This window comes from Halichoeres trimaculatus, unplaced genomic scaffold (genome assembly GCF_033239565.1).
Source record: "Halichoeres trimaculatus isolate MK-OKI-2021-1 unplaced genomic scaffold, fHalTri1.1 fHalTri1_scaffold_8, whole genome shotgun sequence".
Taxonomy (NCBI): domain Eukaryota; kingdom Metazoa; phylum Chordata; class Actinopteri; order Labriformes; family Labridae; genus Halichoeres; species Halichoeres trimaculatus.
This window is the reverse complement of record NW_027437186.1, coordinates 1,345,948-1,372,869: the sequence shown is the minus strand read 5'-3', so window position 1 is coordinate 1,372,869 and position 26,922 is coordinate 1,345,948. Positions and strand designations below refer to the sequence as shown.

Below are 26,922 nucleotides of genomic sequence, written 5' to 3'. Positions count from 1 at the left end.
CATGTGCTGCAGCTCAGATTTCTCTGGCGCAGGCAGCGGCGGCTTAAGCTGGCTCACCTCTCTCTCGGAGGAGGCGCCACAGCACCATGCTCGCCGCTCTCAGAGCGCTGCTCAGAGTGGCGACGGGTATGTTCGCTGGACAGGTGGATGGACAGGCTGATGGCCAGGGGTTATACTCTGCAGTTCGCTTCGTCTCCTCCACCGTTCAGCGGGATCCTGGCTGATGCCAAATTAAATATTCATGAGCCCACGGACAGAGATTCTCTCCTGTGTGGACAGGTTGGCTTCGTCTTTTTCCTTCTCTTCTCAGTCAGTGGAAAAAGAGCCTGATCAGCCCCTTCAATCAGAGCCCCCCATGTGCTGCAGCTCAGATTTCTCTGACGCAGGCAGCGGCGGCGAGGGCTTTAAGCTGGCTCACCTCTCTCTCGGAGGAGGCGCCACAGCAACATGCTCGCCGCTCTCAGAGCGCTGCTCAGAGTGGAGGCGCGTATGTTCGCTGGACAGGTGGATGAACAGGCTGATCGCCAGGGGTTATACTCTGCAGTTTGCTTCGTCTCCCCCACCGTTCAGCGGGGTTCTGGAGACACACCTGTCCTCACAGGACCAGTGTGTGTTCCTACAGAAGGAGGTGCAGGAGTTTTGCCAAAAAAAAATAAAAAATAAATAAAAAAAAGTCATCTCCAGAGCCCCACAGGGAGAGGAGAATCAGGGTTTTTACTCCCGTTATTTCCTGGTTCCCAAGAAAACGGGAGGGATGAGACCCATTCTGGACCTGTCACTGTTTAACACAGTGATAATGCAGCGTCCGTTTCACACGCTGACGATAAAACTAGTACTGGAATGCGTCCAGGAGAACAATGGACCTGAAGGGCGCATACTTTCACGTCTCTATTATTCTGAAACTCAGGAAATTGCTGTGTTTCTCGTTTTCAAAGGTCCAATACCAGTACAATCGTCTCTCCTTCGGTTATTCTCTCGCTCCACGCACGTTCTCCAAGTGTGTGGAGGCAGCTCTGCAGCCACTACACAGGAGAGGGATGAGAGTTCCCTTTTACCTGGACGACCTGTTTTTACTGGCTCGATCCAGGGAGGAGGCGGCAGCTCAGACTCAGGTGTTGGTTTTTCACCTGTTGAAGCTGCTTCGCTATCAATTTGGAAAAGAGCTCGCTTTTTCCGTCTCAGCAGATTATTTATCTGGGAGTGGAGCTGAACTCAGCCACAATGAGCGCGCGGCTATCTCAGGAGAGGTCGCAGACTCTGACAGCCCTCAGACGAGTTGTCCCCAGCAGGGTGGTGACAGCATTTTTATTATGCGGCTGCTCGGCATGATGTCAGCGGCTCATGTGGTAGTACCGTTGGGATTACTTCACATGAGGCGGCTGCAGAGATGGTTCATCCGTCTGCGCATCGACCCGGTGCGTCAGCGGAGACGCATGGTTTTAGTTTCCCCCTCAGTGTCTCCCGTTTTGGATCACTGTAACGACCCGAGTCCTGAAGTCGGGGTTACCGTTAGGGAAGGCATCATGTCACGTTTCTGTGTTCACGGATGCTTCTCTCTCGGGGTGGGGGGGCACGTGTCTCTCTCAGGTTGTGGGGGGACAGTGGCCAGCTCACATGTCTCCACATAAATGCGTTGAAGCTTCTGACAGTGTGGAAAGTGGTTCAGCATTTCACTCCTGTTCTACAGAAGCAGCATGTTCTGATCCACACAGACAAACCGTCAGGGCGGCGTGCGCTCGGTGCAGCTGCTGGACATAGCCAGAAAGCTGTTATGTTGGGCGCACAGACATCTCCTCTCTATCAGAGCGGTGTACATCCCCGGTGTGCTAAACAGGGGGCGGACATCATGTCGAGGGGAGGTCCTCAGGCGAGAGACTGGAGCCTGCATCCCGAGCTGGTGTCTCAGATTTGGTCGATGTTCGGGCAGGCAGAGGTGGACGTGTTCGCGGCGCGAGAAAACACTCAGTGTGCCCTGTGGTTTTCTCTGAGCGCACGAGACAACCCTCCTCTGGGGGTGGATGCGTTCTCACACCACCCCTGGCCCAAAAAGCTTCTTAATGCTTTCCGCCCGTCCCTCTGATTCCTCGGTTTCTATGGAGGATTCAGGAGGAGCAGCTGTCAGCTGTCCTCATAGCTCCGGAGCGCACGGGAGCGTCATGGTTTCCATGGTTACAGCGCCTGCTAGTGGGACTGCCATGGGTGATTCCGTGGCGGGGGGATGCTCTCTCCCAAGCAGGGGGGAACGATCAGGAGTTTCCCTGTGATAAGTCAGCGTCTGTGGGCCTGGCCGCTGAAAGGGAGCGCTCAGAGAGGCTCGGACTCTCTCCCGAGGTCGTGCGCACAATCCAGAGCGCAAGAGCTGCATCCACGAGAGCAGCATACTCGGGGAAATGGGCAGTTTTTCAGCGCTGGTGCATGGAGTCAGGCTTGGATCCAGTGTCTTGTCCCCTGCCTCGCGTGCTGTCTTTCCTCCGGCTCCTAATGGACAGAGGTTTGGCTTTTAGCACGGTTAAAACTTATGCAGCTGCGTTTTCAGCTTGTCATGAAGGTTTTGGTGACAGAACTGTGTTTAGTCACCCACTGATGAAACGCTTCCTCAAAGGCGTGAGGAGAGACAGACCGATTTCTCGCTCCTTTGCTCCTCAGTGGGATTTATCTCTGGTTTTACGGGCGTTGAGCAAGGCTCCGTTTGAACCCCTGTCTCAAATCTCACGAAAGTTTTTATCACTCAAAACAGCTCTGCTTTTAGCTCTTACTTCAGCTAAGAGAGTGAGTGATTTCTCAGCCCTCTCAGTTGCTCCATCTTGCCTGCACATTCAGGGAGATTGCAGCTCGGCTGTTTTACGCCCGAATCCTTCCTACATGCCTAAGAACATTAATAGCTCTTTTAGATCAAGAGTTATTAAGTTGGAGGGATTTTTCCCTCCTCCGCATGACTCCGAGGAGGAGGCTGCATCACACCTTCTTTGCCCTGTGCGCGCTCTGTCTTGTTACGTGGAGCGCACGGCCACGCTGCGTCACTCTCAGCGTTTATTTGTGCATCATAGAGAGCACTCGCAGGGCCGCCCTCTCTCTGCTCAGCGCCTGTCACATTGGTTGTGTGAGGCTATTTCACAGGCTTATGTGTCAGCTGGCTGTGTTCCTTCTGAGCACATCAGGGCACATTTTACAAGAGGAATTTCCTCTTCTGTGGCTTTGCACAGTGGGATGTCAGTGGAAGATATCTGCGCTGCAGCATCTTGGTCTTCCCCATGCTCATGTGTGCGGTTTTATCTGAGAGATGTCTCTCTCTTCTCTATGTCCCACTCTGTGTTAGGGATCCTATCAGAGTGATGGTTGTGACATGAATGGATTCATTCTGTTTTCTGGAAGAGACAGGCGTGTTATTGGGTCTGTTCTGTTCATGGTTTGACTGTTACAATGCGTAACGATCGTCTTCTCTGCTTTTCAGCAACAGACAGATGTGTTTTAGGTCTGTTCTGGTCATTGTTTGACTGTTACAATGCGTAACGGTCGTCTTCTCTGCTTTTCAGCAACAGACCAGTAGAGTCAGCTTCATGGATCAGGAGTATTCCTTATCTGGAGGCTGAGACAGATGTGTTTTTAGGTCTGTTCTGGTCATTGTTTGACTGTTACAATGCGTAACGATCGTCTTCTCTGCTTTTCAGCAACAGACCAGCAGAGTCAGCCCTTATGGATCATAATTATTCATTATCTGGAGGCTGATAAGGAACACATCATCAGGAAGTGGTTTTTGCGCACGTTTTGCGCATACAGGGCACAGGAGTTCACATGATACAGGATTCTGTGAATGAGCTTGTGTGCAGACCTGAGTTTATTGGAAGCTTTGATGCTGGGTTTTTCGGATGAGGACCCAGTGAGGCATTGACTACATCCTGCTTCGCCTTTAACCCACTAGCGATAGCCTTAAAGGGCGAAGCCTATACGAAATAGAACGTTAGTTACGTATTGTAACTCCAGATTCTATGAGTATAGGCGCAGCCCTTTGAGCTATGGGCCTCACTGGTTCCCCTTATCAGCTGAAGAAAAAGGCTGTTATCGGGAGCACATTGTATGAACTCGCGGCCATTTATAGGCAAGTAGCGCGGGAGGCCCATCACGTGGGTGGGCGTGGACTAAGTTTTTTTCAGTGCTGCGCTGACGCGCGAGGGTGAACCCACTAGCGATAGCCTTAAAAGGCTGCGCCTATACTCATAGAATCTGGAGTTACAATACGTAACTAACGATTTCCCTCGAGCTGAGGAGGAGGAGGTGAGGACGACGTGCTGGTTCTTGGATGTGAGCTGGGAGGTGACGACGTGGACCTGTCCTTCCATCCATCGTTGTTGGGAACGTGGGATCTAGCCCCGGGGGATGGATGAGCTAGCTGTGCTAATCCAGCGGCATCATGCTGTTCACGGACGTGGCTGACATCGGACGCCGCTACACATCGGAGGAGCTTCGCCTGCTGTGAGCAGACAGGATCCAGGAGACAGAGACTGAACTGACTGCTGGGGAGGTTCAATCCTGGACCCTGTGGAGGTGGAGACTGGCTGGGCTGGAGAGTGGTGGACGAGCGGTGGACGAGCGGTGGACGGGATGTCGTCATCTAATTTCTTATGGACATTTTTGCACTTTCTATACTCTTTCTTACTTTTGTTTTCTTAAATGCTGCGGTGACTCCTGAATTTCCCCTCGGGGATAAATAAAGTATTTTCTATTCTATTCTATTCTATACTATATATATATATATATATATATATATATATATATATATATATATATATATATATATATATATATATATATATATAGAGAGAGAGAGAGAGAGAGAGAGAGAGAGAGAGAGAGAGAACATGGTCCACAGGTGTGATAGACCTTTATTGTCCTTCACAGGAAATCTGTTGCCAGTTGTCTGTATAGAGGAAAGTACACATACATATCTGCCAGTTGATGGTTTATGCACCTTTAAACTATTTCAGAGAACTGGTTGACCATTGCTGATCTGATGCTTTACACATTTCCATTCATTAGAGAAAGTCAAGATGGCCAGGGAGCAATTTACCAATCCTGACTTAGGAAAAAACAGATTTAGAAAAAAAGTCCAATGGAATTGTGTGGAAAGATGTTTGACATATTATGACAAGTTGTTTAACCCTTTTGCTTGTAAACTCTTATGTGATGAACTAATGACTACATGTCAAGTAAGACAATTCAACAGAGACCCATGATAATTAATTTTGATCAACTTGTAACCCAGACAAATATGTCAATAAATAAATAAAATAGTGACAAGGTCATAAGAGATGTTACAATTCAAAAGATTAAAAGGAATCAATAAGTTAAAAGTTGTATAAAATTGGTTAAAATTGTATTTCATGTGTGTGTTAAAAAGGTTTAAAAGCTGTTCAAAGTACCTGAGTATCAGTTAAAAACGAGTGATGACTACCAGTTAAAAACGAGTGAAATACAAAATGTTTTCATGTATTTTATTTTGTTTTTATTGTGAAAGAGCTAAAAGGAAGTGCTGTGTACACAACCCTTGCCAATCAGTTTTGTATTCGCTTTACTAAGAAACCGGAAGTGGGATGCGCTAGCTTGACATGGGGAGACGCAAGTTGAATCTGCCATGTGGCTGCTATTTTTGAGTAGTTAGAAGAGTTTTCTGGACTTTTAGCTCTATGGTCATCAATGAACACTCGTCTATTGCTTTTGGATTACCTATGGATAATTTCTGCCCGAAGTTTGCCCTGCAGTAGGTTGTTTAAAGAACTTTTGAAGCAGTTTAGCACCGTAGCATGTAGCATTCGCTAGTCCAGCGGATGAAGCGCCGCCAACAGACTAGTTTTGCCCACTCAGCTTTCTATGAAGACTTCTTTGTCATAATTCCGGACTGGATATAAAGATTGGTCGTTGTCAAAGTGCTAAATAGACTGCTGGAAAAGTGCATAGTGTGGGTTTTATCTTTTCTTTCCTATACATCGCTTGCTAAAGTCTTTTCCTACATTCGCCAAAGTGAGAGGATCGAGCCGCCATCTTAGGACACGGTTTGGGTTTCTCTTCACGTGAACCCAAGTTCACTGGAGGCTGTGAGTATTGACTGAACTACAAGCTCAGGATTATTTTATTTTGGTTTGCTCCTAGAGTGAAGTGACCATTAAGTTTTGGGCCTCACCGCAGGCCTGCAACTATAGGGTTTTCTAAACTTTATAACCCTGCTGGTGTGAGTGTGTAGTAAGAGGGCCCCTTACATGTGTTATTATTTTAAGTTAAGAAACTGAGAAAAGACAGATTTCAGGAGAAATGATGATTTATTGTTGGTTTACATGTTATGTTTATTTTAAAGATGTTCAGTAAACTGGAAGTTTGCATTTAACTTAAAAGTTTGATCATTTCATCTGATCTTAAGAGTGTGTGACAGTGATTTGTTTTCTCTGCATGTTAGATCGTGATAAGAGTGGGTTTCGAATATTAAAGGGACACTTGAGATTTTTTACACAGTAACATAGATGGAGCAGTATCTCTTCATTAGTTCTCAATATAATATTTAAGAACCTAGAGGCCCTTTTCTAATATAGTGGGGAAAGGTGGGCTACAAATATGATTAAAGCACCTGATAATGTAGGAAACAAATGAGAGTTGTACATAATCATTTGCATGCATGTCCAAGAACATTTGCAACTTGTTCAAAAAATGAGAAACTGATTTACTGCACAAGTGACACAATGATGTGATGATTGAACAAGTAGTTTTGAGAATTTCAATTCTGATCTGAGAAATGAACCAAAGCAACTGAGAAGGACTGCAAATATCAAGAGTTGCATACGTAAAAGCGTCCCAAAAAGTGGGACGGCTCGTCTCGGTTATTTGGGGATCTTTCCCGGGATAAGTCCGTGTAAAACACCACAAAATGCATGCCTTACCAAGACGAACCGAACTGGTCTGTTTGGTGGAAATGTGGCTTTAGGACCACCTTCTCATGTGAATATTATTTTCTGCTGTATTTCATGCTGGCAGTGTCTGCTACATAAGATAAGACATAAGATAAATAACTGTGAGGGTAGATGGCTTTTATTTACTTGTTTATTGATATTTAATTCCATTTCCACATTTATGTTTGTATTTGTTTTAACTCTATTTATTTACTTATGTATATATATTTTTTTATTTTTGTTTTTATTTTTACTTTTATTTATTTTTAATTTTGGCGGCTTTGGTCCTCCACAGTTTTCTGTCACTAACAGACACACCATACTAGACAATAATCACATCATGATAACAACATGTGCCTTGTTGTCTGTCAACAGTAATGTTAGCTCTTTGTCTTACTGTCCAGACAGGTTGACTTAGCACGATTTTACCAGCTTCTGGCACAGACAAATGGGAGAGCATTATGAGCCCCTGACAAACAGAACCCTTGGGGAGAGACATTGTGGGAGGACAGGATGGAGTGAACCTGAGTGAGACCTCGTTAGGAAGAGGCCAGAGTAAAAACTTGCCAACATCAGATGCAAGCACATAAAAAGGTAGGCACAAAGTTTACTGTTATACATGCAACATGGACAATACAACTGTTCTTTTCCTGTCCACTACATTCTATCATGCTGCCTAGGGGTGGGCCATATAGCCTCAAAATGATATCACGATATTTTAAGGAAATTTGTGATAATGATATATACATGACGATATGAGAAAAAAACAAACAACTCATTATTAGTGGTTGCTACTTCTGAACAACAGCATTTTTTATTGCACACACAGTATGGATGCCACTTATCCAATCATTTACTACTACTACACAAGCTTGAAATGTAAGCAAAATAAGTAGGTCAGGTCCAGAGGAAATGTTACGTTTTGGAGGAGGAAAAGTTAATCTAGCAGGCGAAAAACTTCATAATTCTAACAACACATTCTTTCTATAAGGACACCAACACAAAAGAGAAGGCATGGACTAAAGGTGTTCAAGTTTGGAGAGGGCAGAAGAGCTTAACGCACTAATTAATTACCATGAAAGTACATTGTCATGGGTGGGATTCCTGCAGAAACGTGGTTCTCCTGTGATCTTGTAATCTTGGGTATCCAGCTGCTATCGGCGCTCCGCTCCGCCTCTTTTAGGCACTAAATCCTCATGTGAGGACGAAGTTGATGCTGCAGTGCTAATTTCGCTCTCAGCCATTGTTGTTCCGTACACAGTAGGGAGTGTCAAATGTCATTGTGTCTCTGCACTGTAAATACAGCGAAATGACAAATTTATATCGTCAAAACAATTATACCAGTATTGTTGTAAATGGTATGATATAGCACTCCCCTGATGCTGCCACTGTTAATTTAACAACATGCACTTTGTGAAAAGTTCTATATATTTCACAATGATCTTATGTTCTCTTCTACATTTTTTCACACTTGTGTTTGGTGTTAGTAGTATTGGTGTTTGGTCATCTACTTTATGCAAAGCAAATCTGTTGTACAAACACACTGGAAACAAATCTTTTATTTATTTATTTTTTTATGTATTTTTTTATTTAAATTTCAGAACATTGTCACATTCAAAGGCTTATATTTCCACAGGTATCATGCTGGTGTTGGTCATGAAATATGTTTGACAATAGTAGGGAGAATATGGCCTGAAAGGGAGTGAGTGACCCAAATAAATTGTAAACATAACTATTCATTTATATATAAATGAAGTGTTGTTCTTGGTGTTGTAAATGATATAGAGTGCAAGTATAATGTTGGGCTTTCCAAGAAATGTGTTTTAGGTGTTTGATCAGTAAGTGAGAAAAGGTGCAAATGTTCACAAGCTGGTCCAGGCGATGCTACCCTCACAGCTCAGTCAGCTCCGGAGGTCCTGTAAAAACAGAAACAAAAGGTCACAACAAATGATTTCACTTGTAGTCCAGTTTGGATGGGGGTCAAAGGGGCAGGGGAAACACAGGGTCTTGGAGCTTGTGGAAAGAGGAAAACAACAATTTAGGCTCAAAGTTACTACTGGTAGCTAAAGACTATGCAAATATACAGCTACAGCACAAATTCACCCTTCAAGCTGTGAGGACAACCACATCACAAAGACCATCTCTGTGTAGACCAGCTTGCGAACACTTGCATAATTTCAAACTTACAGATGAAACACCTAATACACATTTCTGGAAAGCCTGACATAATGTTTACACTTTACACCATTCATAGCCACCCACTACAACACCATGGTTATATTTTATCAATAGTTGGGTTTATAATCTACTGGAGTCACCCCTTTTTAGGCTCCATACAGTTAACTTTTCCCGTTTATGAACAACACCGGCATTATACACCTGTTGAAATATAAATGTTCCAGATTAAAGTAGAAAAGGACAAGAATAAGGACAAAAATAAAGTAAAAAAAAGAGATAAAAATCAAAATGACGAGAATAGTGTTGAAGAAAAAGTTGAAATGAAGAAGAATAAAATCGAAAAACGATTTTGAGATTAAAGTCGAAATGATGACGATAAATTCGAATTTCAAATTTAAAGTCAAAATTTCGAGACTACGGTCAAAATGAGAGAAAGAAGTCTCAACAACCTGCCCTGATGTTAGCGGTAGTACACTGAGTACACTCGGCTCCTCAACAGCCAAAGGCAAAATTGAGTGTAGTAGCAGCTGCCATACAGGACAAATGGCTGTCTTCAGGATCCACGTATGTTTTGAAAATTAGATGTTCTGTTCAGGATATAAAAGGATTAAAAAAAACACAAAGAATGAGTGAGCTCTTTGACTTTCATTTTAAAAATCAAAACTGAACATTGAAATTGGTGCTTAGGTTGTGCGTGTTGACGCACAGCCAAGCACTTGAGAGCGCAGAGGCAAAATCCAGTCAAAATTCATGCAGTAGGGCTGGGTCATATGGGCTTAAAATAAAATCTCTGATTTTTTCACAAAAATTTCCGAGTTACGATTTTTTTACGTTTTTTTTTTCCTTTTAAAGAAAACAATAAGTACAAATGACAGAGACAACTCAAAACCAGTTTTGTTTTAATTTTGTCAAAAACTTAAGATAATAAAAGTAACCTCTATTTGACTCTTGGAATTGAAGTTTCAGCTCTTCTTCTGTTTCAATAACTTCACTTTATAGTTTTAAAGGAGGCACATTCACATTGAAAGCCGCACCATTTTGTACATTTTGAATTTAAAAATACTGCTAGGAAAAGCGTTTACAGTACTGTTTCAGTGAATTACAGCCCTGTTCTGTTATATTCTGCTTTTAAATGATTTAAAAAAAACACGTTGTTTCTGTCTAGTTTTATTTTTTAAGGCTGTAGCCTGTTTATCCTTTAATTAAATACAAACAAATAAGTAAAAATAAATGCTATTTATTCAAGTGTGGGCTCACAAATTTCATGCCTCCCTGCATAAGTCAGTGCCCTGGTCGGGGGCACCCCAGTCTAAAAAGTCTGGTCCGCCCCTGCTTGACAGAGCGCACCTCCATGCTGGTTCGTTATGTTGCTCTGCTCGTCAGCGGATGGATTACTGCTGAATGGAGGATTTAGTTGGTGGAACAGAGGGAGTTGCAGGGAAAGTTGGGACTCAGCTTTCCCCAGGTAAAAGCCAACTTCTCAGTCATGTCTGTCCAAGCAGCGCCGCTCTGTTCGATCGCCCATTGTCGTCCCATCTCCCTGTGGAGAGAGGTCCCACAACCTTTGATGTGAGCAATGACAGTGATAAGAGGTCTGGCGACCTTTGTGTCAGCAACGACAGTGTGCAGAGGCCCCACAACCATATGAAAGGCAGCAATGACAGTATGCCGGGCTCCGACGACCTTTTGAGTAAGCACTGACAGTGTGCAGGAGCCCCAGAACCATATGAAAAGTTAGCAATGAATTGAATTATGCAGCTGTGAATTAATAGTGATAAATGAGATAACTTCGTGACCCAACGTGAATCCGACCACCACCAGGTATATGTTTTGAATATTTTAACGTTTAATACTCACATACCGGAAACTTTTGTGCTTTAGGTGCTGTTCTATTTTGCATAATCTGTGGAGCAGTTGCCATTCCTTGTTCTAGGGGTTAATTCTCTTTATGTATGTTTTCTTGTTTTGTAATGGGAGCAGGAGTAAGATGGAGTAGTAGGAATAGAAAGTCTAGCAACTTGTATGATACAGAAGTTTAGTTTTCCCAAGGGATTCATTTGTTTTGTTTTGAGTGCATTAGAAGTATGTGTGTGTGTTTTGTCTCTCCTTGTATCTTGTTATCCCTTCTCCTTGTTTTTCTTTTTTCTTCTCTCTTTCTCTGTTTCATTTTCTCTCTCTGTTCTTTTCACAGCTCAGTCAGCCAGTTCTGTGAATAATCCATTTTGATGTCTGGTAGAAATCTTCGTTCGTCTCATGGAATGTCAAAGGAATGAATTATGTCGTCAAAGTCAACAAGGTAATATCACACCTGCAACACTTGAAGGGAGATCTGTGCTTTTTACAAGAAACTCACCTTCGCAATTCTGAAATATCTCTTGTAAAAAGGGCTTGGATGGGTCACTTATTCCACTCTGGGTTTACTGAGAGGGTAAGGGGTGCTTGCAATTGCTATACAACTCCTTCGAAACCTCTGTTACTATATCATTATTGGGGGCAATTTTTAATCTGGTACAGGACACTACACTTGAGAGATCATCTGCTAAACATATCGCTCAAACAAAATCAGCTACCACCTTAAAATTTCATACAGACCATTTGGGATTGTCTGAAACTAGGTTTCCTTCTTTTCTCATGTGCACCATAGCTTCTCACAAATAGATTTCTTCCTATTGGATAATAAACTGTTGCACAAGACTGTTGCCTGTGAATATCATAGTATAGTCATCTCTGATCATGCCCTTGCATCAGTAGACATTACTTTCTCCCCCTGCAGACCTGCTCACAAATTCCGGAAATTTAATTCACAGTTTTGCTCCGTGCAAAACATTTACACCAGTGCTCACATCACCAACAAAACATAAACAAATAAATACAACCCATATCCACCCTCCCCCTCCCCTCTCCCACACACATTACGCACACTCAATCACACATCTGCATATAAATGCACATATATTGTACATAGACATACACATTACATACATATATCCATATACATACATATATAGTACATGCATGTATATATACACATGTACATGTGTAGAAAGGACCCAGTCTTTGCTGTTTTTCCTGACCTTCATAGAGATTCTCAGGCTCATGGTGGTTAGTTATTTCACGTTCAGAATTTGTTACTAATAAAGTGCCTCTTCAGAAGGAACTTAAACTGTTGTTTACTGTTTGCAGAAATTATTTCACTTGGCAAAGTGTTCCAGCCAAACATTGCTCTATACATTACTTTACTTTTTCTATACCACATAAGGTAGTTTGAATCTACCCTCCGTGGCATGTCGTGTTTCATATTGATGTACATCAGAGCTTAGACATAACTTTTGGAAGAGTACATTTGGTAATTTAGTTGTAACAATATTTCTAGTAGAATTAAGCAATGAGGCCGTAAATCTTTCTTTAAAGGGGACATATCATGCTGATCCCTGATTTAATACTTACATATAGTATAATATAATAAATTTGAAAACAAGACCTTTCACCCCCTGAATTTTCAAAAAACGAGATACTGTATTTTCTGATATCCTAGAACAAGATTTGATGCCTCTGAAAATAGGTCATTGCAATTTGGCCGCGAGGTTTCGACCTTCGTGACGACACTAAGGATCCTTTCTTTTTATTGGAGTAATCTGATAAAGCAGCTCCTCTTCTGTGATGTCAGTTAGTCACACAAGCGCCAGCTGAGAATAAATAAAGCTCCCTACTAGCTCTGGCTAACTTGACTGAGTGCTGGATGCAGAGACTCTGCTCTGCGGAGCAGCACGGCTTTACGTGTTGAATTAGCAGTAAAAACACTGTAGTTTTAGCAGACGTCGTAATACTTGTGAGACTGTGATATTTGCATGCTTGTTCCGACATGCACTGTGAACCTGGACCACAATAATGCTGCGGTAATAACATAGTGATGAATTGACGGTAGAGGCGATCTTTGGACTACACTTTCGGCATGATGGATAAAACAGACAAAGAAAAGTAAAGGAGCAGGATGGAGCCCTGTTATAGAAATAATTTAATGGTGAAGTCTGCCTTTATTTCCAGGTATAAACGATACATGTTACAATACCAGTTTGACTCAAAATGAGGATATTGAGAACGCTATTGTGGGGCAATGAAGGAACTAAATGACTTGTACTGAGGGCAGAAATGCTTTACAGGCATCAGAAACAAGCATGATATGTCCTCTTTAACTTTTAGCCAAGACAATATGTCGTGCATCCAGTTTTCATTAGTTCTGAGTGGACAAAGAAGCGCACATCGAGCTACTCTATTTTGAACAGTTTGTAAGGTCTTTGTATGTGTTACAGCAGCACGACCAAATCTCAGAGCAGTAATCTAACTGCGACAGCCCATGTGTCTTTATCACATCTGCTGTCATGTTGAGAGGTAGCATGTGAGAACATCTTCTTACCATTAAGAGACTTTGGCCCATCCTGCGAACTACTGTACGAATATGTTCTGACCATGATAGTTTGTTGTCAATCTCAACACCAAGAAGTTGTCACCCGTACCTGTTCAACACTTATGTCTTTGACAACCAGATGTCGTTTGGGTTCAGTTAACAGCATATGTTTGGTTCCAAAGACAATACTTTTTGTCTTGCCAACATTTAGGACTAGCTTGTTATTCATAACCCATTCAAGTGCAGCTTTTAAGTCTTCCAATCAAAACATTTTGAAGTTCTTCAACTGTAGCTTGTGATGGATAAATGGTTGAGTCATCGGTGTACATTGCTATTTTTGCTTTTTTTAACACTAATGGCAGGTCATTAGTACATATAGAAAACAGGAATGGTCCTAGACAGCTTCCCTGTGGTATACCACAGCGAACATTTTTCCCATCTGAGAAGCTTCCATTAAAAAAAACAGCTTGCCTCTTGTTTTCTAGATAGCTCTGAAGCCAAAGTGATGCTGCTTGACCGAAGCCATAACATTGCATCTTTCTTAACAGAAGGTTGTGATCAATAGCTGAGCTAAAATCTAGCAATACAGCTCCTGCCAACCTTCTGTTATCTAATGCTGTCAGCCAATCATTTGTCATCTGGGTCATAGCTGTAGCGGTTGAATGCCCTGCTCTGTACGCATGTTGGAAATCTGTGTTTAAATTATTATCTGAGAAATATTTTTGAGTTTGTTCAAAAACAATACTCTCCATAATTTTACTCAGAGCAGGTAACAGACTGACCGGTCTACTATTCGGGCCACAGAAAGGTACGGTTGCATTTTCTTGTAATGGCACAATTTTAGCTGTTTTCCAAGCATGTGGATAGACTCCCTTATTAAAACTCAAGTTTGAAATGTGAGCAATAGGAACTGCAATGAAGCTTGCAGCAAGTTTCAATAATTTTGGATCAATATTATCTACACACGAGGGCTTTTCTTTACATTCTAATAATCTACCTGGCCAGCAGTAACATTAACAAACTCAAAACTGCAAGTTTTCCCCACCATAATACAATTCCTTATGAGAAATTCTGCTTTTGAGTTATTAGTTTCTCCCATATCATCTCTCAACCTATCGATTTTGTCCCAAAAATAATTGTTTAAGTGATTGGCTATATCCATTGGCTTTGTGATAAATTGCCCCCCTGATTCAAGAAATGATAGAGTGCATTTAACATTCCTTCCCAGCATACTGTTCAGGATACTCCACAATTTGTTGTTATTATGTTTCTCATTTATAATCAAACTGTTATAGTTCACCTTCTTTTTCTTTTTATTTAGTTTAGTTACATAATTTCTCAGTTTCCGGTATATCTGCCAATCTGATTCATAATTAGAAACATTTGCCACTGTTTTAGCCTCATCTCTTTGTATCATGCAGTCCTTGAGTTCAGTATCAATCCAACCAGCTCTTACTTTCCTCACTGTACGCTTTTTATCACTCACTTCTAAAAACAGCTTGTTGAAAACTTCAACTGCTGCATCTAGATTTTTACTAATCAGCACATCATCCCAACAGATATTACGGACATCCTCAGTAAAACCATCTTCAGTAAAACTTTTATATGACCTTTTAACTATTATTTTGTGCCCAGCTGTAGGTACTCTGGTTTTCCTCATTATAGCAATGGGGTTATGATCATTACAGCCCACTGGGGCTGATATAGCTTTAGTACAAAAATCACCAGAATTAGTAATACTAATTAATAGTAATTAGTATGGTCAATCAAAGTAGATGTCTTAGATCCATCGCTCCTACAGTATATTCGTGTTGATCTAGTTACCAACTGTTTTAAACCACATGCCTCAATAATAGAATGAAGCTTACTTCTTAAAGGACACTGTAATAAATTCCAGTCTATATTAAGGTCTCCCATAATATAGACTTCATTTTGATTGTCACATACGTTGTCTATCATAGCACACAGAATTTGCATTGGGTAGGCGGTAACAACAGCCAACCAGCAGCGGTTTTAGACGTGGAGTGTGGACTTGAAGCACTAATACTTAAATCTCAGGTTACATTCAATCCAATCTAATTTTTACTGGTACATGTTCCTGTATATACATGGCTACACCGCCACCCCTTGCATTTGTCATTTCTATATATGCTAAACCCTTGTATATATACTGTTCAAATGAGGAATCAAGATGAGTCTCAGTAACCCCTAATATATGTACATTTCCTTCAAACAAGATATTTGCAACATCTGTTAACTTATTTCTAAGACTCCGTATGTTTAAGTGTGCCAGCTTTAGTCCCTTCTTAGGCATCTTTGCTAAATTCACCATTCTCAGTTATTAATCTTGTACTTCATTATGCTCTTTATTTAACCACCATAGAGCTGAACATCTCTGCATTGGCACTTGGTTACTGGGTTCAAAGTCAACAGACATTTTAATACACAACCTCTCACACACACACTCACCCCTCCCCTCCATCCCCCCCATAGTCTGTGATCATAGTAACTAGTACAGTAAGTTTCTCCTTATTGTCCTGCTGTACAAAAAATTATATCAGTCCGTCATTCTCATATCATATATCAAGTCCCTCAAATAATTTCAGTTAAATATACATCCACCAGTCACTGTTCTCCAGTTGCTTACGTTGCGTATGATCGCATGGTCACTCAATCAGCAACGCTTGCGGCTTTACCACGTGACCGACAATGCGGAACCAAAACAATAGTATTAATCCTCACATGGACTGGAAGAATACAATCCGGTGCTTGGACACAATGTCTGGAAAAAGGGAACTTTGGGATAGCTGACTGTATGATGACATATTTCAACATTTCTAGCATTAATTTGAGCAACCCATGTCGTAATTCCCTTAGATTCTACTCTGCGTTCTCCTGTCTCTTGAGGAACACCTCTAACTTCGCCGGGTCATCACAAAACTTTCATCAAAAAATTTTGCTCTCAGAAGCAAAATTTGAAGAATTTCTCATTGAGCAAATCAATTTCTTCTTTAAAGTTACAATAAACACTTTCTGCTCCCCTCCCGCCTGCCCCACCAATCCTTTGTTTTTAATGCAACACAACATCCACTTTTTTGGGCCAGGCAGGGAGAGGGGGGGTTGGTGGACCCCCACTTGACCTGTTCTTCCCCAGTTTTAATGCACCACATTACACTTCGCTGCACTATTCAAGGTGTAGGGATAATGTAGCCTGTCTGGGACCAGGTTACAGAATAGTGAGGGGGGGGGTTAGTGGTATAGGGTTTGTCACGGGCATAGGCATGGTCTTGGGCCTCGCTGGTTATGACTTTGTGGGGGCGGGTGGAGCCGGCAGCTTCCGTGGTGCGGCCGGGCTCCGGGAGCTGCGGGTGGGGGTCTGGCGCAGGCCCTAGGGGGCGGGTAGGTGCGTGATCCTTTAGTCTGTTGCTCGCTGGGGGCCTTGGCATGGGGGGCTCTCTTTGGGGTGCTGTCCTGTGCAGGTTGCCGGGGGGGGCTACCCTGTTGCTTGGGCAGCGGTCTCCAAGGCCTCTCATGGCCTCGGATTTTCTGGGGGACGGGCCGTGACCTCCATCCCACCGCTACATGCCCACATCTTACTCCACCTGGCCTGGCTGTGGTTCGTGGCCTCCCCCTCTGGGGACGGGTTTGGTCCTGGGGGGGCTGGCTCTTGGGTGGCTTGGGGCCCCTGGCCTGCCACAGGGAGCGTTGGGATGGCTGGGTGCTGGGGGTGGGGGTGGCTTGGGGCCGGGCGGACGGGTGGTCGGGGAGGGCGGGTGCTATCTGCAGGGGGGGCTGCTGCTCTGGGCCCTGGGTGTTGTCTTTAGCTGTCTTGCGTTTCCACCAAGCAGTCTGGGTCGGTTCGGCTTTTAACGGCGTGTCCACTGACTCATCCCGGGACGGATCCCTAAAAACCGAGACGAGCCGTCCCACTTTTTTGGGACCCTTTCGTATGGGTGCCAGACTGAACCGATCCGCTCTCGGGAGGTGGAGCAACACACTGCAGACGGTTGATTGGTCAAAAGAATCGTCACTTACCCTGACAGCAGCTGCATTTCTCCTGGCGGCACACAGACTTCTCTGAAACGAAGCTTGATTGCACTTTGTAACAGAGAGTTACATGAAAATCTCAGAGAAGACGAAATGCTGCACGTCTTCCATCCGTGCTCTTTGTTTACTGTGTCGAGGTTTTCTTCTTTGTTGGATTTAATAGCGGGGTAAGCTGCTACGGCGTCGTGCTATTGTTTACCAGCTGCGGCTTCCGGCATCCGGCTTACACGCCGCCCACCACGAGAGGGCACAGTTTGCTGTGGAAACGCAAACGGGATCAGACTTAACTGTCTGTAACCTAACTGTCCCAAACCGTACTGAACTGACCCGGACTGCTTGGTGGAAATGCAGCTTTTGGTATCGGCGGGGAGGCGGGTCTGTGCCTCCTTGAGTCCTGGGGTTGTCCCAGGGCCTGGCGGTTTGGGGACTGTGTGGGGGGGCCCGGGTGCCCTGCTGGCCAGGGGGACACCCGTGGCTGTGTTTTACTTACTTGGATATTTGGTGACCACCTCACACGCATGCAGATACTCAAGCTTCTGTCGAGACTATCTAAGAGATATGATAGATCCCGTCAGAGCATGCTGAGTCGGGTACTATTACACATCTTCTCACATCCTGTGATGCATGCCACTTCATCTCCTATCCACGTAGGCCCACACTCCCCACACTATCAAGACCCCACATTTCTGGTGTCCCTGGTTTCGTACAACCTTTACTTCCTGTATTGAATTAGCCCAGCACTTGAACTGCCATCTTAAATCAACAATAGCAGACGTTTGTCCTCCCTTCTGTTTGTCTTGTCTCGTCCTGCCTGTCATTATTTCCCCTTCTTTCACACTGTGGTGTGGCACGGCCCTCCCCTTCAGCTCACATCAGGGGTTAAATAAAGTTTAGAATGATGGAGTAGCCTTCAGGGAGGGCTGGTGATGGTCCTTATAGCAGTTAATCATATTCACATCTCTCTGACTGCTAGAAAAAAAATGCATTGGTCTTTTCAACGCTGTCACATAACACAGTGCTCAGCAGAAAAGATTATGCAGACAAGGGAAAAAAAATAAAATAAATAAATTACAATAATTCACATGCCTGATATCAGCAGTGATATACTGTGGGATTCTTTTAAAGCATATTTACGCGGGCAGATCATCTTATTTGTTTCCCATTTTAAAAAAGCAGAACTTTCTAAGTTGACAGAACTATCCGATGAAATCCATATTTTAGATGCTCAATACGCCTCTAATCCCTCAGCAGCATTATACAAAAAGAGATTACAGCTACAGTCTCAATATGAATTGTTATCAACCAGCAAAGTTGAGATTCAGATTTTACAAACAAAGCAACGCTTCTTTGAACAAGTTGATAAACCTGGCAAACTATTAGCATATCAAGCCCGCTCTGCAACTGCCTCTAAACTCATACCTAAAATAGCATTCCCAGCTGGGTTGGTTACAACAGATCCTAGGGAAATTTGTAATACCTTCTCTAATTATTATTCAACACTCTACTCGCCCGAAATCTCCTTCCACAACTGGTCAGAGCCAAACCCCCTAGACTACTTTACATTCCCTCAAGTAGACAACAATGTGTTTAGTAATCTAGGAGCCCCCATAACAGTTGCCGAGGTCCAAGAAGCTATCTGGTCTTTACAAAGCTCCAAATCCCCTGGACTAGATGGATACTCCACAGAATTTTCCAAAACCTTTTCCAGCAAACTAGCTCCCATCCTAGTAAGGGTATTTAATGATGCATTTGCAAGAGGGAAACTTCCCTCTACATTCTCAGAAGCGTCAATAACCTTGTTACTTAAGAAGGATAAAAATCCTCTCCACTGCAGCAGCTATAGGCCCATCTCCCTCCTAAATGTTGACTTTAAAATTTTCTCCCAAGTGCTCGCCACTGGTCTCCTGAAGGTCACCCCAACGCTAACAAACCCGCACCAGACCAGTTTCATCTCTGGTCGACGATCTTTTTCAGTAATACTAGAAGGTTATTAAACATCATCTGCTCTTCTTCAGACTCCATCCCGCTTTTGATCGGGTCGAGTGGAGCTCGTTCCATATTCGAAGTAAATTCAGTTTTGACCCCAACTTCATATCATGGATTAAGCTTCTTTACACTTCCCTTGTGGCTAGGATTAATATTAACGGCATAAAATCTAATTCATTTTCTTTATCCTTGTCAGAGATGCCTGTTTTCCCCATCTCTGTTTGCTCTAGCCGTCAAGCCCTTAGCCGTATGGCTTCGTTATGAAGATAAATTTGAAGGGATTTTCTCGATTTGGCTTATCTCTTTATTCAGATGACCTTCTGCTTTACATCACCAATCCAACTTCATCACTTCCTGTTATCTTGGATATTCTAGAACAATTTATGAAATTATCTGGCTATAAAATTAACCTACATAAAAGCGAGTACCTTCCAATTAACTCCACTGCAGGGAACCTCCCTCTCGCCCTCTTTCCTTTTAGGAAAGCGACCCAAGGATTAAAATATCTTGGTGTTCTTGTAACAAAACCATTCTCCAGATTTTTTGCAAAAAACTTTCAACTTTCAACCCTTATTTGAGCGCTGCAGATCAGATCCGACTAAGTGGTCCACTATCCCTTTATCTTTACCAGTTCGTATCAACCTGATTAAAACGACGGTACTTCCCTGCTTTCTTTATATCTTTCAACATATTCCAGTGCTCATCTGCAAATCTTTTTTTTCTTCACTTGGTCAGCTGGTTAATTCCTTTTTTTTTTTACTGTGCAATAAATAAACTAGAATAAAGATCAACTCTCCAACTTCCTAAATCTCTCTGGGGTCTGGCCTCACCGGATTTTTGCCGATACTGCTGGGCTAGCAATATCAGCAAATCCTTTTTTGGAATGTTGAGATCGCTCCTAATAATCACCCTCTATGGGCCTGCATGGAACTAGCTTCCTCACCCGTTGCGTTATGGTCAGTGATTTGTTCACAGTTACCTTCACCAATCAAGCGAATAGCACAGAACGCTATTGTTTCTGAGACCTTGAGAATTTGGAGTCAATTAAGGAAACAATTTGGCCTACATTCCTCATCGAAACTTGCCCCAGTTTATCGAAACCTTTTATTTCTTTCATCCTGCTCCGACTTAGCTTTTGAATTCTCGTCAAATAAAGGTCTGCAAATTCTTGATGACTTTTATATCCTGGGTGTTTTCCCTTCATTTGCAGAACTATCAAAAAAAAATCTCTACTTTAATCTCACTTATTCCGTTTTTTTCAGATCCATCATTTGTGAAAAATCAATTCCCTTACTTTCCCAATCCCCCCCAGAGACCTTGATGGATTCCCTTCTTTTGACCAAAATACATCATAAATCCCTGACCTCAGTCTTGTAAAACCCAGTATTCAGAATAAACCCCACCTCCCTCAACTCCCTCAGGGCTATTTGGGACCAGGACCTCAGTATCACAATCTCCGACGAACAATGGAACCGCATACTTAACCTTGCTCATACTTCTTCTATATGCGCCAGACACCAACTTCTACAATGTAAGATTTTACGCAGGAGACACTTCACTAATGTGAGACTAGCCAAAATCTATCCTGATAGAGACGACTCCTGTAACAGGTGTAAACTGTCTCCAGCTGACCACATTTTGGGGAGCCATTTTTGATACGTTAGGGAAAGTCCTTGGCTGCACTGTGAACCCTGACCCTCTTGTTGCTCTTTTTGGACTGCTTCCATCCTCTGGTTGGTCAAAATCTTCATATTGTATTTTTTTGCCTTTTCTACCTTGCTAGCAAGTGGGCTCATTCTTCTTAAATGGACTCATTTATCCCCACCTACACAAAACAGATGTATTCAAGAAATTTTACATTGCATGAGACTTGAGAAAATTAGATTCTCCCTGAAAGGTTCCGTTAAGACCTCCCATGAAATCTGGCAACCCTTTTTACTTCATATAGATACCCTATCATTGAGGCTGAAAACCTATGAACTACTGACTTGCTGATTTTGTTTATTTATGTATTTTCTTATTTATTTATTTATTTTCATTATTTGAATATTATTACATACTTAAATGCATATTTCTCCTTTCCTCTTTTTCTTTCTTTTTCTCTTGTCTTTCCCTTCCCCTTCATTTCTGCGTTACCACTTGTCCACTTGTTGATACCCCATGTCGATTGAGTGTGTTGTCTTGTCTATTAGTTCTTGTAGTGTGAATAAGTGTGAATGAATATAATGTTTTTGTTCCAAAATTGTTCTGCTGTGTGTTCCTAAAATGTCTTTTTCTTTCCTGTACACACATCAGTAACAGAAAATCTAATGAAAATATTTGACAAAAAATACACACACTATGGCTCTGTAATAGGTTGCAGGTCTAGAAAGAAGTGTCTGAGTAAAATCCTAAAAACGAACCAGCATAAATATATAGCTCCCTAAAGGACCTTAAAACCCCTTAAAACACTTAAAACCCACAGAGAAGAATAAAACTGGTGTTTAGTGTTTAAAAAGTTCCTTGACCCAATTAAAACCATGTCCAAGGTTCAATATAAAAGGGTCCTGTGAGGGTACTTAACTCAGAGAAGGGTGCATCCAACGTTGCTTCCCCTCAAATCCAATGCCAGTTCCTCACAGCAATGGTCCCCTTGGCAACTCCATGGTGACTCCCCAAAATCAGCCTCCTTCTCTTCATAGGAAACCGTAAAGGCCCACAACCTGCTGCTGCTGCTTTTTCCTGAGCAATCGGGTCTTTTCAGGGTTGCTTCCCGTGCTTTGCTGTTGTCCTGCAGGTGTCTGTCCTGAAGTCGTGCCCACCTGTCTCCAATGAGCTGGTTTTAGGGGGGATACTTCAGGGCCAGTCAGAAAAGTCATTACCTATCCGCACACTTAATAAAACACCGCATGCAATAAAAATGTAAAAGACCGACCCTGTCACACATAAACAGATTCTGAAGATTGTTGTTTAGGCTCCCGTATGGCAGCTGTTATTACTGTCAGTCGTGTCTGTGACTGTTGAGGAGCTGACTAGAGCCCGACCGATATGGGATTTTTGGGGCTAATATCCGATATATGGACTGATATATATAATAAATTAATTGATATACACAGGATATTTACTGTATATAAACACAAATTATAATACCCATATGATTCAAGACAGAGACTGAACACGATTAGATTAAAACAAGGAACTTTAATTGTAAAACTGTCAACATAGGAACTCTACTTTAAACCAATAATAAATAAGAACAAGCTGTAAACACAATAATAAATAAAGAAGTCAAACTGTAAACACAGTAAGTATAAAAAAGTCAAATTTTAAACACGCAATGATAATTAAAAAAGTCAAACTTTAAACACAATGATAAATAATAGAAAAGTCAAACTTTAAACACAATAATGAATTAAAAAAAAAAAGTGAAACTGTAAACACACAATGATAAATAGGAAAAATTAAACTGTAAACACACAGTGATGAATAAGGCAAATTTGTGCAAGCAGACTAGTGCAAACTGTATTTTAAGAATTCACTGAAAATAAATATTCAAATATAAAGTTTTCAAACTGTAAACATGTAAACAGTTGCATAATGCATATATCTTTTCTCAAAGATGAAGCTGACATGACGTTAAAACGCCGTATAATACCCTTGTATTAGATAATGGTTGACGTGTGATTTAACAGTTCCATTAATCTCTGTTTATCTCATGAAAAAACAACTTACACAACGTTAAAACGCCGTATTGTACTCTCACATTAGTTAATGGTGGACGTGTGAATTAACAGTAACCTTAACTTTGTTTTTCTCACTAATAAACAACTAACACGACCAGGGCTTGACATTAACACCGGCCAACCGGCCAAATGCCGGTGGACTTCGGCAGTGGCTGGTAACACCGCCGCTCCCACTGGCCACTTTGGCGGGTTGAATTTTATCTCAAACATGGAGCAGAGAGACAAGCAAAAAGATGACTCTGATGATGAAAGCTCTGAGGAAATTTCATTTACCTCTCCTTCATTGTCATTCCCATGAAAAAAGAAATGATTTTCTGATTACAGTCGTTAATAAACATTTAAGCAGTGTCTCTTGCTGCGTTTTTATCAGTTTAATTAATCCCCTTTACCATTTTATTATAAGCAATAACAAACTACTATTTTAATTACTATGTCTTAATAGACTTCATATTTTCATATGAAAGGAGCACAGTGTTACACACAACTTTATCAGAGCTAAATGCCTGATTAAGGACCTGTGGATTTTAACATTGAGGTAGTCTTATTTTGAGTGTGCATAGGGGTCATTTACATTTAAAGAGGTTGTAAATCTTTTTTAAGTAAACTTTAGCATGTCATCATCCGCTTTAATCATATTGAACATAATTATCCAACAACAAATTGTGGCCAGTGAAAATACTGAGTGGCCAGTAACTAAGGGATACCACTAGCCACAGTGGCTGGTGAGCAAGAAAGTTAATGTCAAGCCCTAAACACGACGTTAAAACGCTGTTCTATAGTCTTACTTTAGATTATGTGGGACGTGTGAATTAACAGTAATATTTATCTCTGTTCATCTCACAAAATAACAACTTACACAACATTAAAACGCCATATTGTACTCTTACATTAGGTAATGGTGGACGTGTAAATTAACAGTAGCATTTATCTCTGTTCATCTCTCAAAAGATGCAACTAACACGACGTTAAACATTGTTAAACACTCTTTAAAACTTACGTGAAAAAAACTTGAATGCTCTTCCTGGCATGTCTTAACAGTGTGTTTTTGTCATGGAGTGTAGAGTTACATTGTTGTGCAAAGTCACAGCTGATGATGGAGTAATTTAAGTTGTTGCCGTCCTCTTCTGTAGCCGACTGAGTATGAGTGGGGGAGACGAGGGGCTGCAAAGCATGGTCTGCGTATGAGGGGGAGGGGCCGGGCACTCAGGCAGTGTGCAGCCCAACACACAGACTCACAGGAGCAGGAGTGACAGGAGCACGAGCGACAATCTCCCCAGAGCAAAAATTTTTATAATTGACTACAATTTGGCCGATGTTGATTATTCTGTGACAGGCTATAATAGTGGCTCTAGAGCTGACTGTACCCGGCGTACCACTGGTACTGAGCAGGTTATTTTGACTTTTTTTCTAGTCCTTTCGACTTTGATCTCAAACTATGCTTTTTACTGTATTCTTGACATTTCAACTTTATTCCCATCATTTCGACTTTAATCTTGAATTTGTTTTTCAACTTTATTCTAGTCATTTCCACTTTGAGCTTGAAATTTCAATTTTATTCTCATCATTTTGACTTTATACTGCATTCCATTTGTATTCGGAAGTCAGAATTTGCGAGTTCCAGGTGGGAACGTCCAACAGGAACAGCTCCCGAGGTCGGAATTTCCGACTTGTAAGTTGGAGCACCCACACCAACCCTGAGTTCCCAGTAGGAAATTCTGAGTTCAGTTGTACAATGTAAATAAGCTTCTATTATATTCTTTTTATTTTAGAATTTCTCTTTATTTTAGAAAACCTCTGAGATGACACCCCACTCCCGACTTCCAGCTCCGAGTACATATGGAATGCAGCAATAATCTCGACCTGCCCAAAATTATTTTCTCCATCCCAAATGGCCCTAATCTGCTTCTGTAGTTTTCAGAGGCTGCACACCAGATTTGCTTTGCATGAAGTAGAGATGATAACCAAATGTATGGAGCCGAGTCAAGGCCAAAAGTTTTGTAAATTAAAAAAAAAAAAAATCATTTAGAAATGATGAATCAATCATTTAGTTTGATTCTGATTTTAAAAAATGAAATAAAACAATCCTGATTTTAAAAACAAATAACACACTAAACCAAAACAAGAAAATAAGCAAAAGCAATTATTTTTCAATCCAAAAATAGCCTTGATTCGCCTCTTTAATATTTTTAAACAAATCAATTCAGTTTTTACTCTTGATTTTTTTTTAACATTTGAGGTGTTTGTTTTTCTAGGTGCAATTTTCTTTTTTATAAAATCTCCCTCAGTCTTTTTTTTTTCGCATTGAAATCTTCATTTTGGGTTTCAGATATTTTTTTCACTTTCGGATTTATTTTTTCTTCAGATTCAAACTTTTGGCCCTGTTCTGGCGTGGGGAGCTTGGTCTTGACTGAGAAGAGTGTGGGATTGTGAGTGACAGCGTCAAAGATGGCTCAGAGTCTTCCTTGGTGATGTTGTTTTCAGGAAATGTAGGTACTTAAAGAGATATGACTCGTCCCTTTTCTGTACAGTGTATTAGCCTGATTTGGGGTCAATGTGAGCTTTCAAGAGCTTTTCAAGACCGCCCTTGGCAGCTAGCTATCTATAAATTCCATAAAAAATTTCAGACTTTTTCTGTAATTACCCATACCATAAAAGAAAACAAGCTTTTGTATTGAATGAGCAACGCAGCGCAGAGCTACTACGCGGAGAACAATGGCATCTTTTTTACTGGGGCAACCTGTTGGTTCAGACACACAGGTAAGAAATGCTATTCTTTGAAGAGGTGCTGTGAAAATTATTTTAAATTTTGTTTTTATGTGCAAATGCATTAAGAAGGTGTATGGTTCCCATGAACTAGCCAAATGCTATTAGCAGCTGTTAACGTTGTTGCCCCTTTAGTGTACAGTTGTAACTTCAGCCTTCAGTTGTCACTGGTCATTTATTTATTTTTCAGCTAGAATGTGGACTACAACTCGACAGTGGCTGCAGCTGCACAAAGCCTGATCAGTGCACTCACACACAACCTCACTCAGGAATGGCAAGGGCAAAGAATAATGCAGGAACAGGGATCACCCTCTGTAGGACAGGAGATGATCAGGGCCCATATTCACAAAGCATCCAAAGGCTAAAAGTAGCTCCTAGTGACGTCATTCTTAGAAAAACCGTAGAATCCTTCAGATTCTAAGATTGTTCTTAGAATTTTTCCTCCGAAAGACAAAAAGTTCTTCACTAAGCATCTTAAGCCTTAATAGAGCTCCTAAGGTGGAAAACTGTTTGGAAGAGGGAGGAGGACATTTAACAAGCCTCAAGGCTGTGTAATGCTTTCCGTACAAATGTGACACACGGAAATGAGAGGCACAAGATCTGCGCGAGAGAACGCGTGAGGCTTTAAAGTGATATGCCGGGATGGAAGAAGTTGGGTCCTATCACAAGGTTTAGGGCAGAAATTACCCCTACAGCAGTGATTTTGTTCAGCAGAAGCCCAGAGTGCTTGCACCAAACACCCCCTCCCTGCTCGTCTGCCGGTTTCCTCTGCACTCAGACGGAGCCATTTTTTACTTGACCAAAAACACAAATAAACAGACTCCCACCAAAAAAATCTGATATCGGTCTGCAAATATATGGTTTATGAATTTTATAAATAATGTGTAAT

The 26,922-nt window shown here is 41.8% G+C and overlaps 2 long non-coding RNA genes across 3 annotated transcripts in view; both read left to right on the top strand.

Annotated features, from left to right (window-relative positions):
* LOC141795406 (uncharacterized) overlaps positions 1-26,922 on the top strand; it is a 106,539-nt gene that overhangs the window by 77,232 nt on the left and 2,385 nt on the right. The gene's annotated exons all lie outside the window — the stretch shown is intronic.
* LOC141795408 (uncharacterized) lies at positions 5,466-26,853 on the top strand. 2 transcript variants are annotated; one of them, XR_012598596.1, is made up of 4 exons: positions 5,466-6,089; positions 7,341-7,526; positions 11,302-11,406; positions 25,633-26,853. It is a non-coding gene; the product is annotated as an uncharacterized LOC141795408 (long non-coding RNA). The 2 variants fall into 2 exon arrangements; XR_012598595.1 differs by having other exon boundaries at positions 7,337-7,526.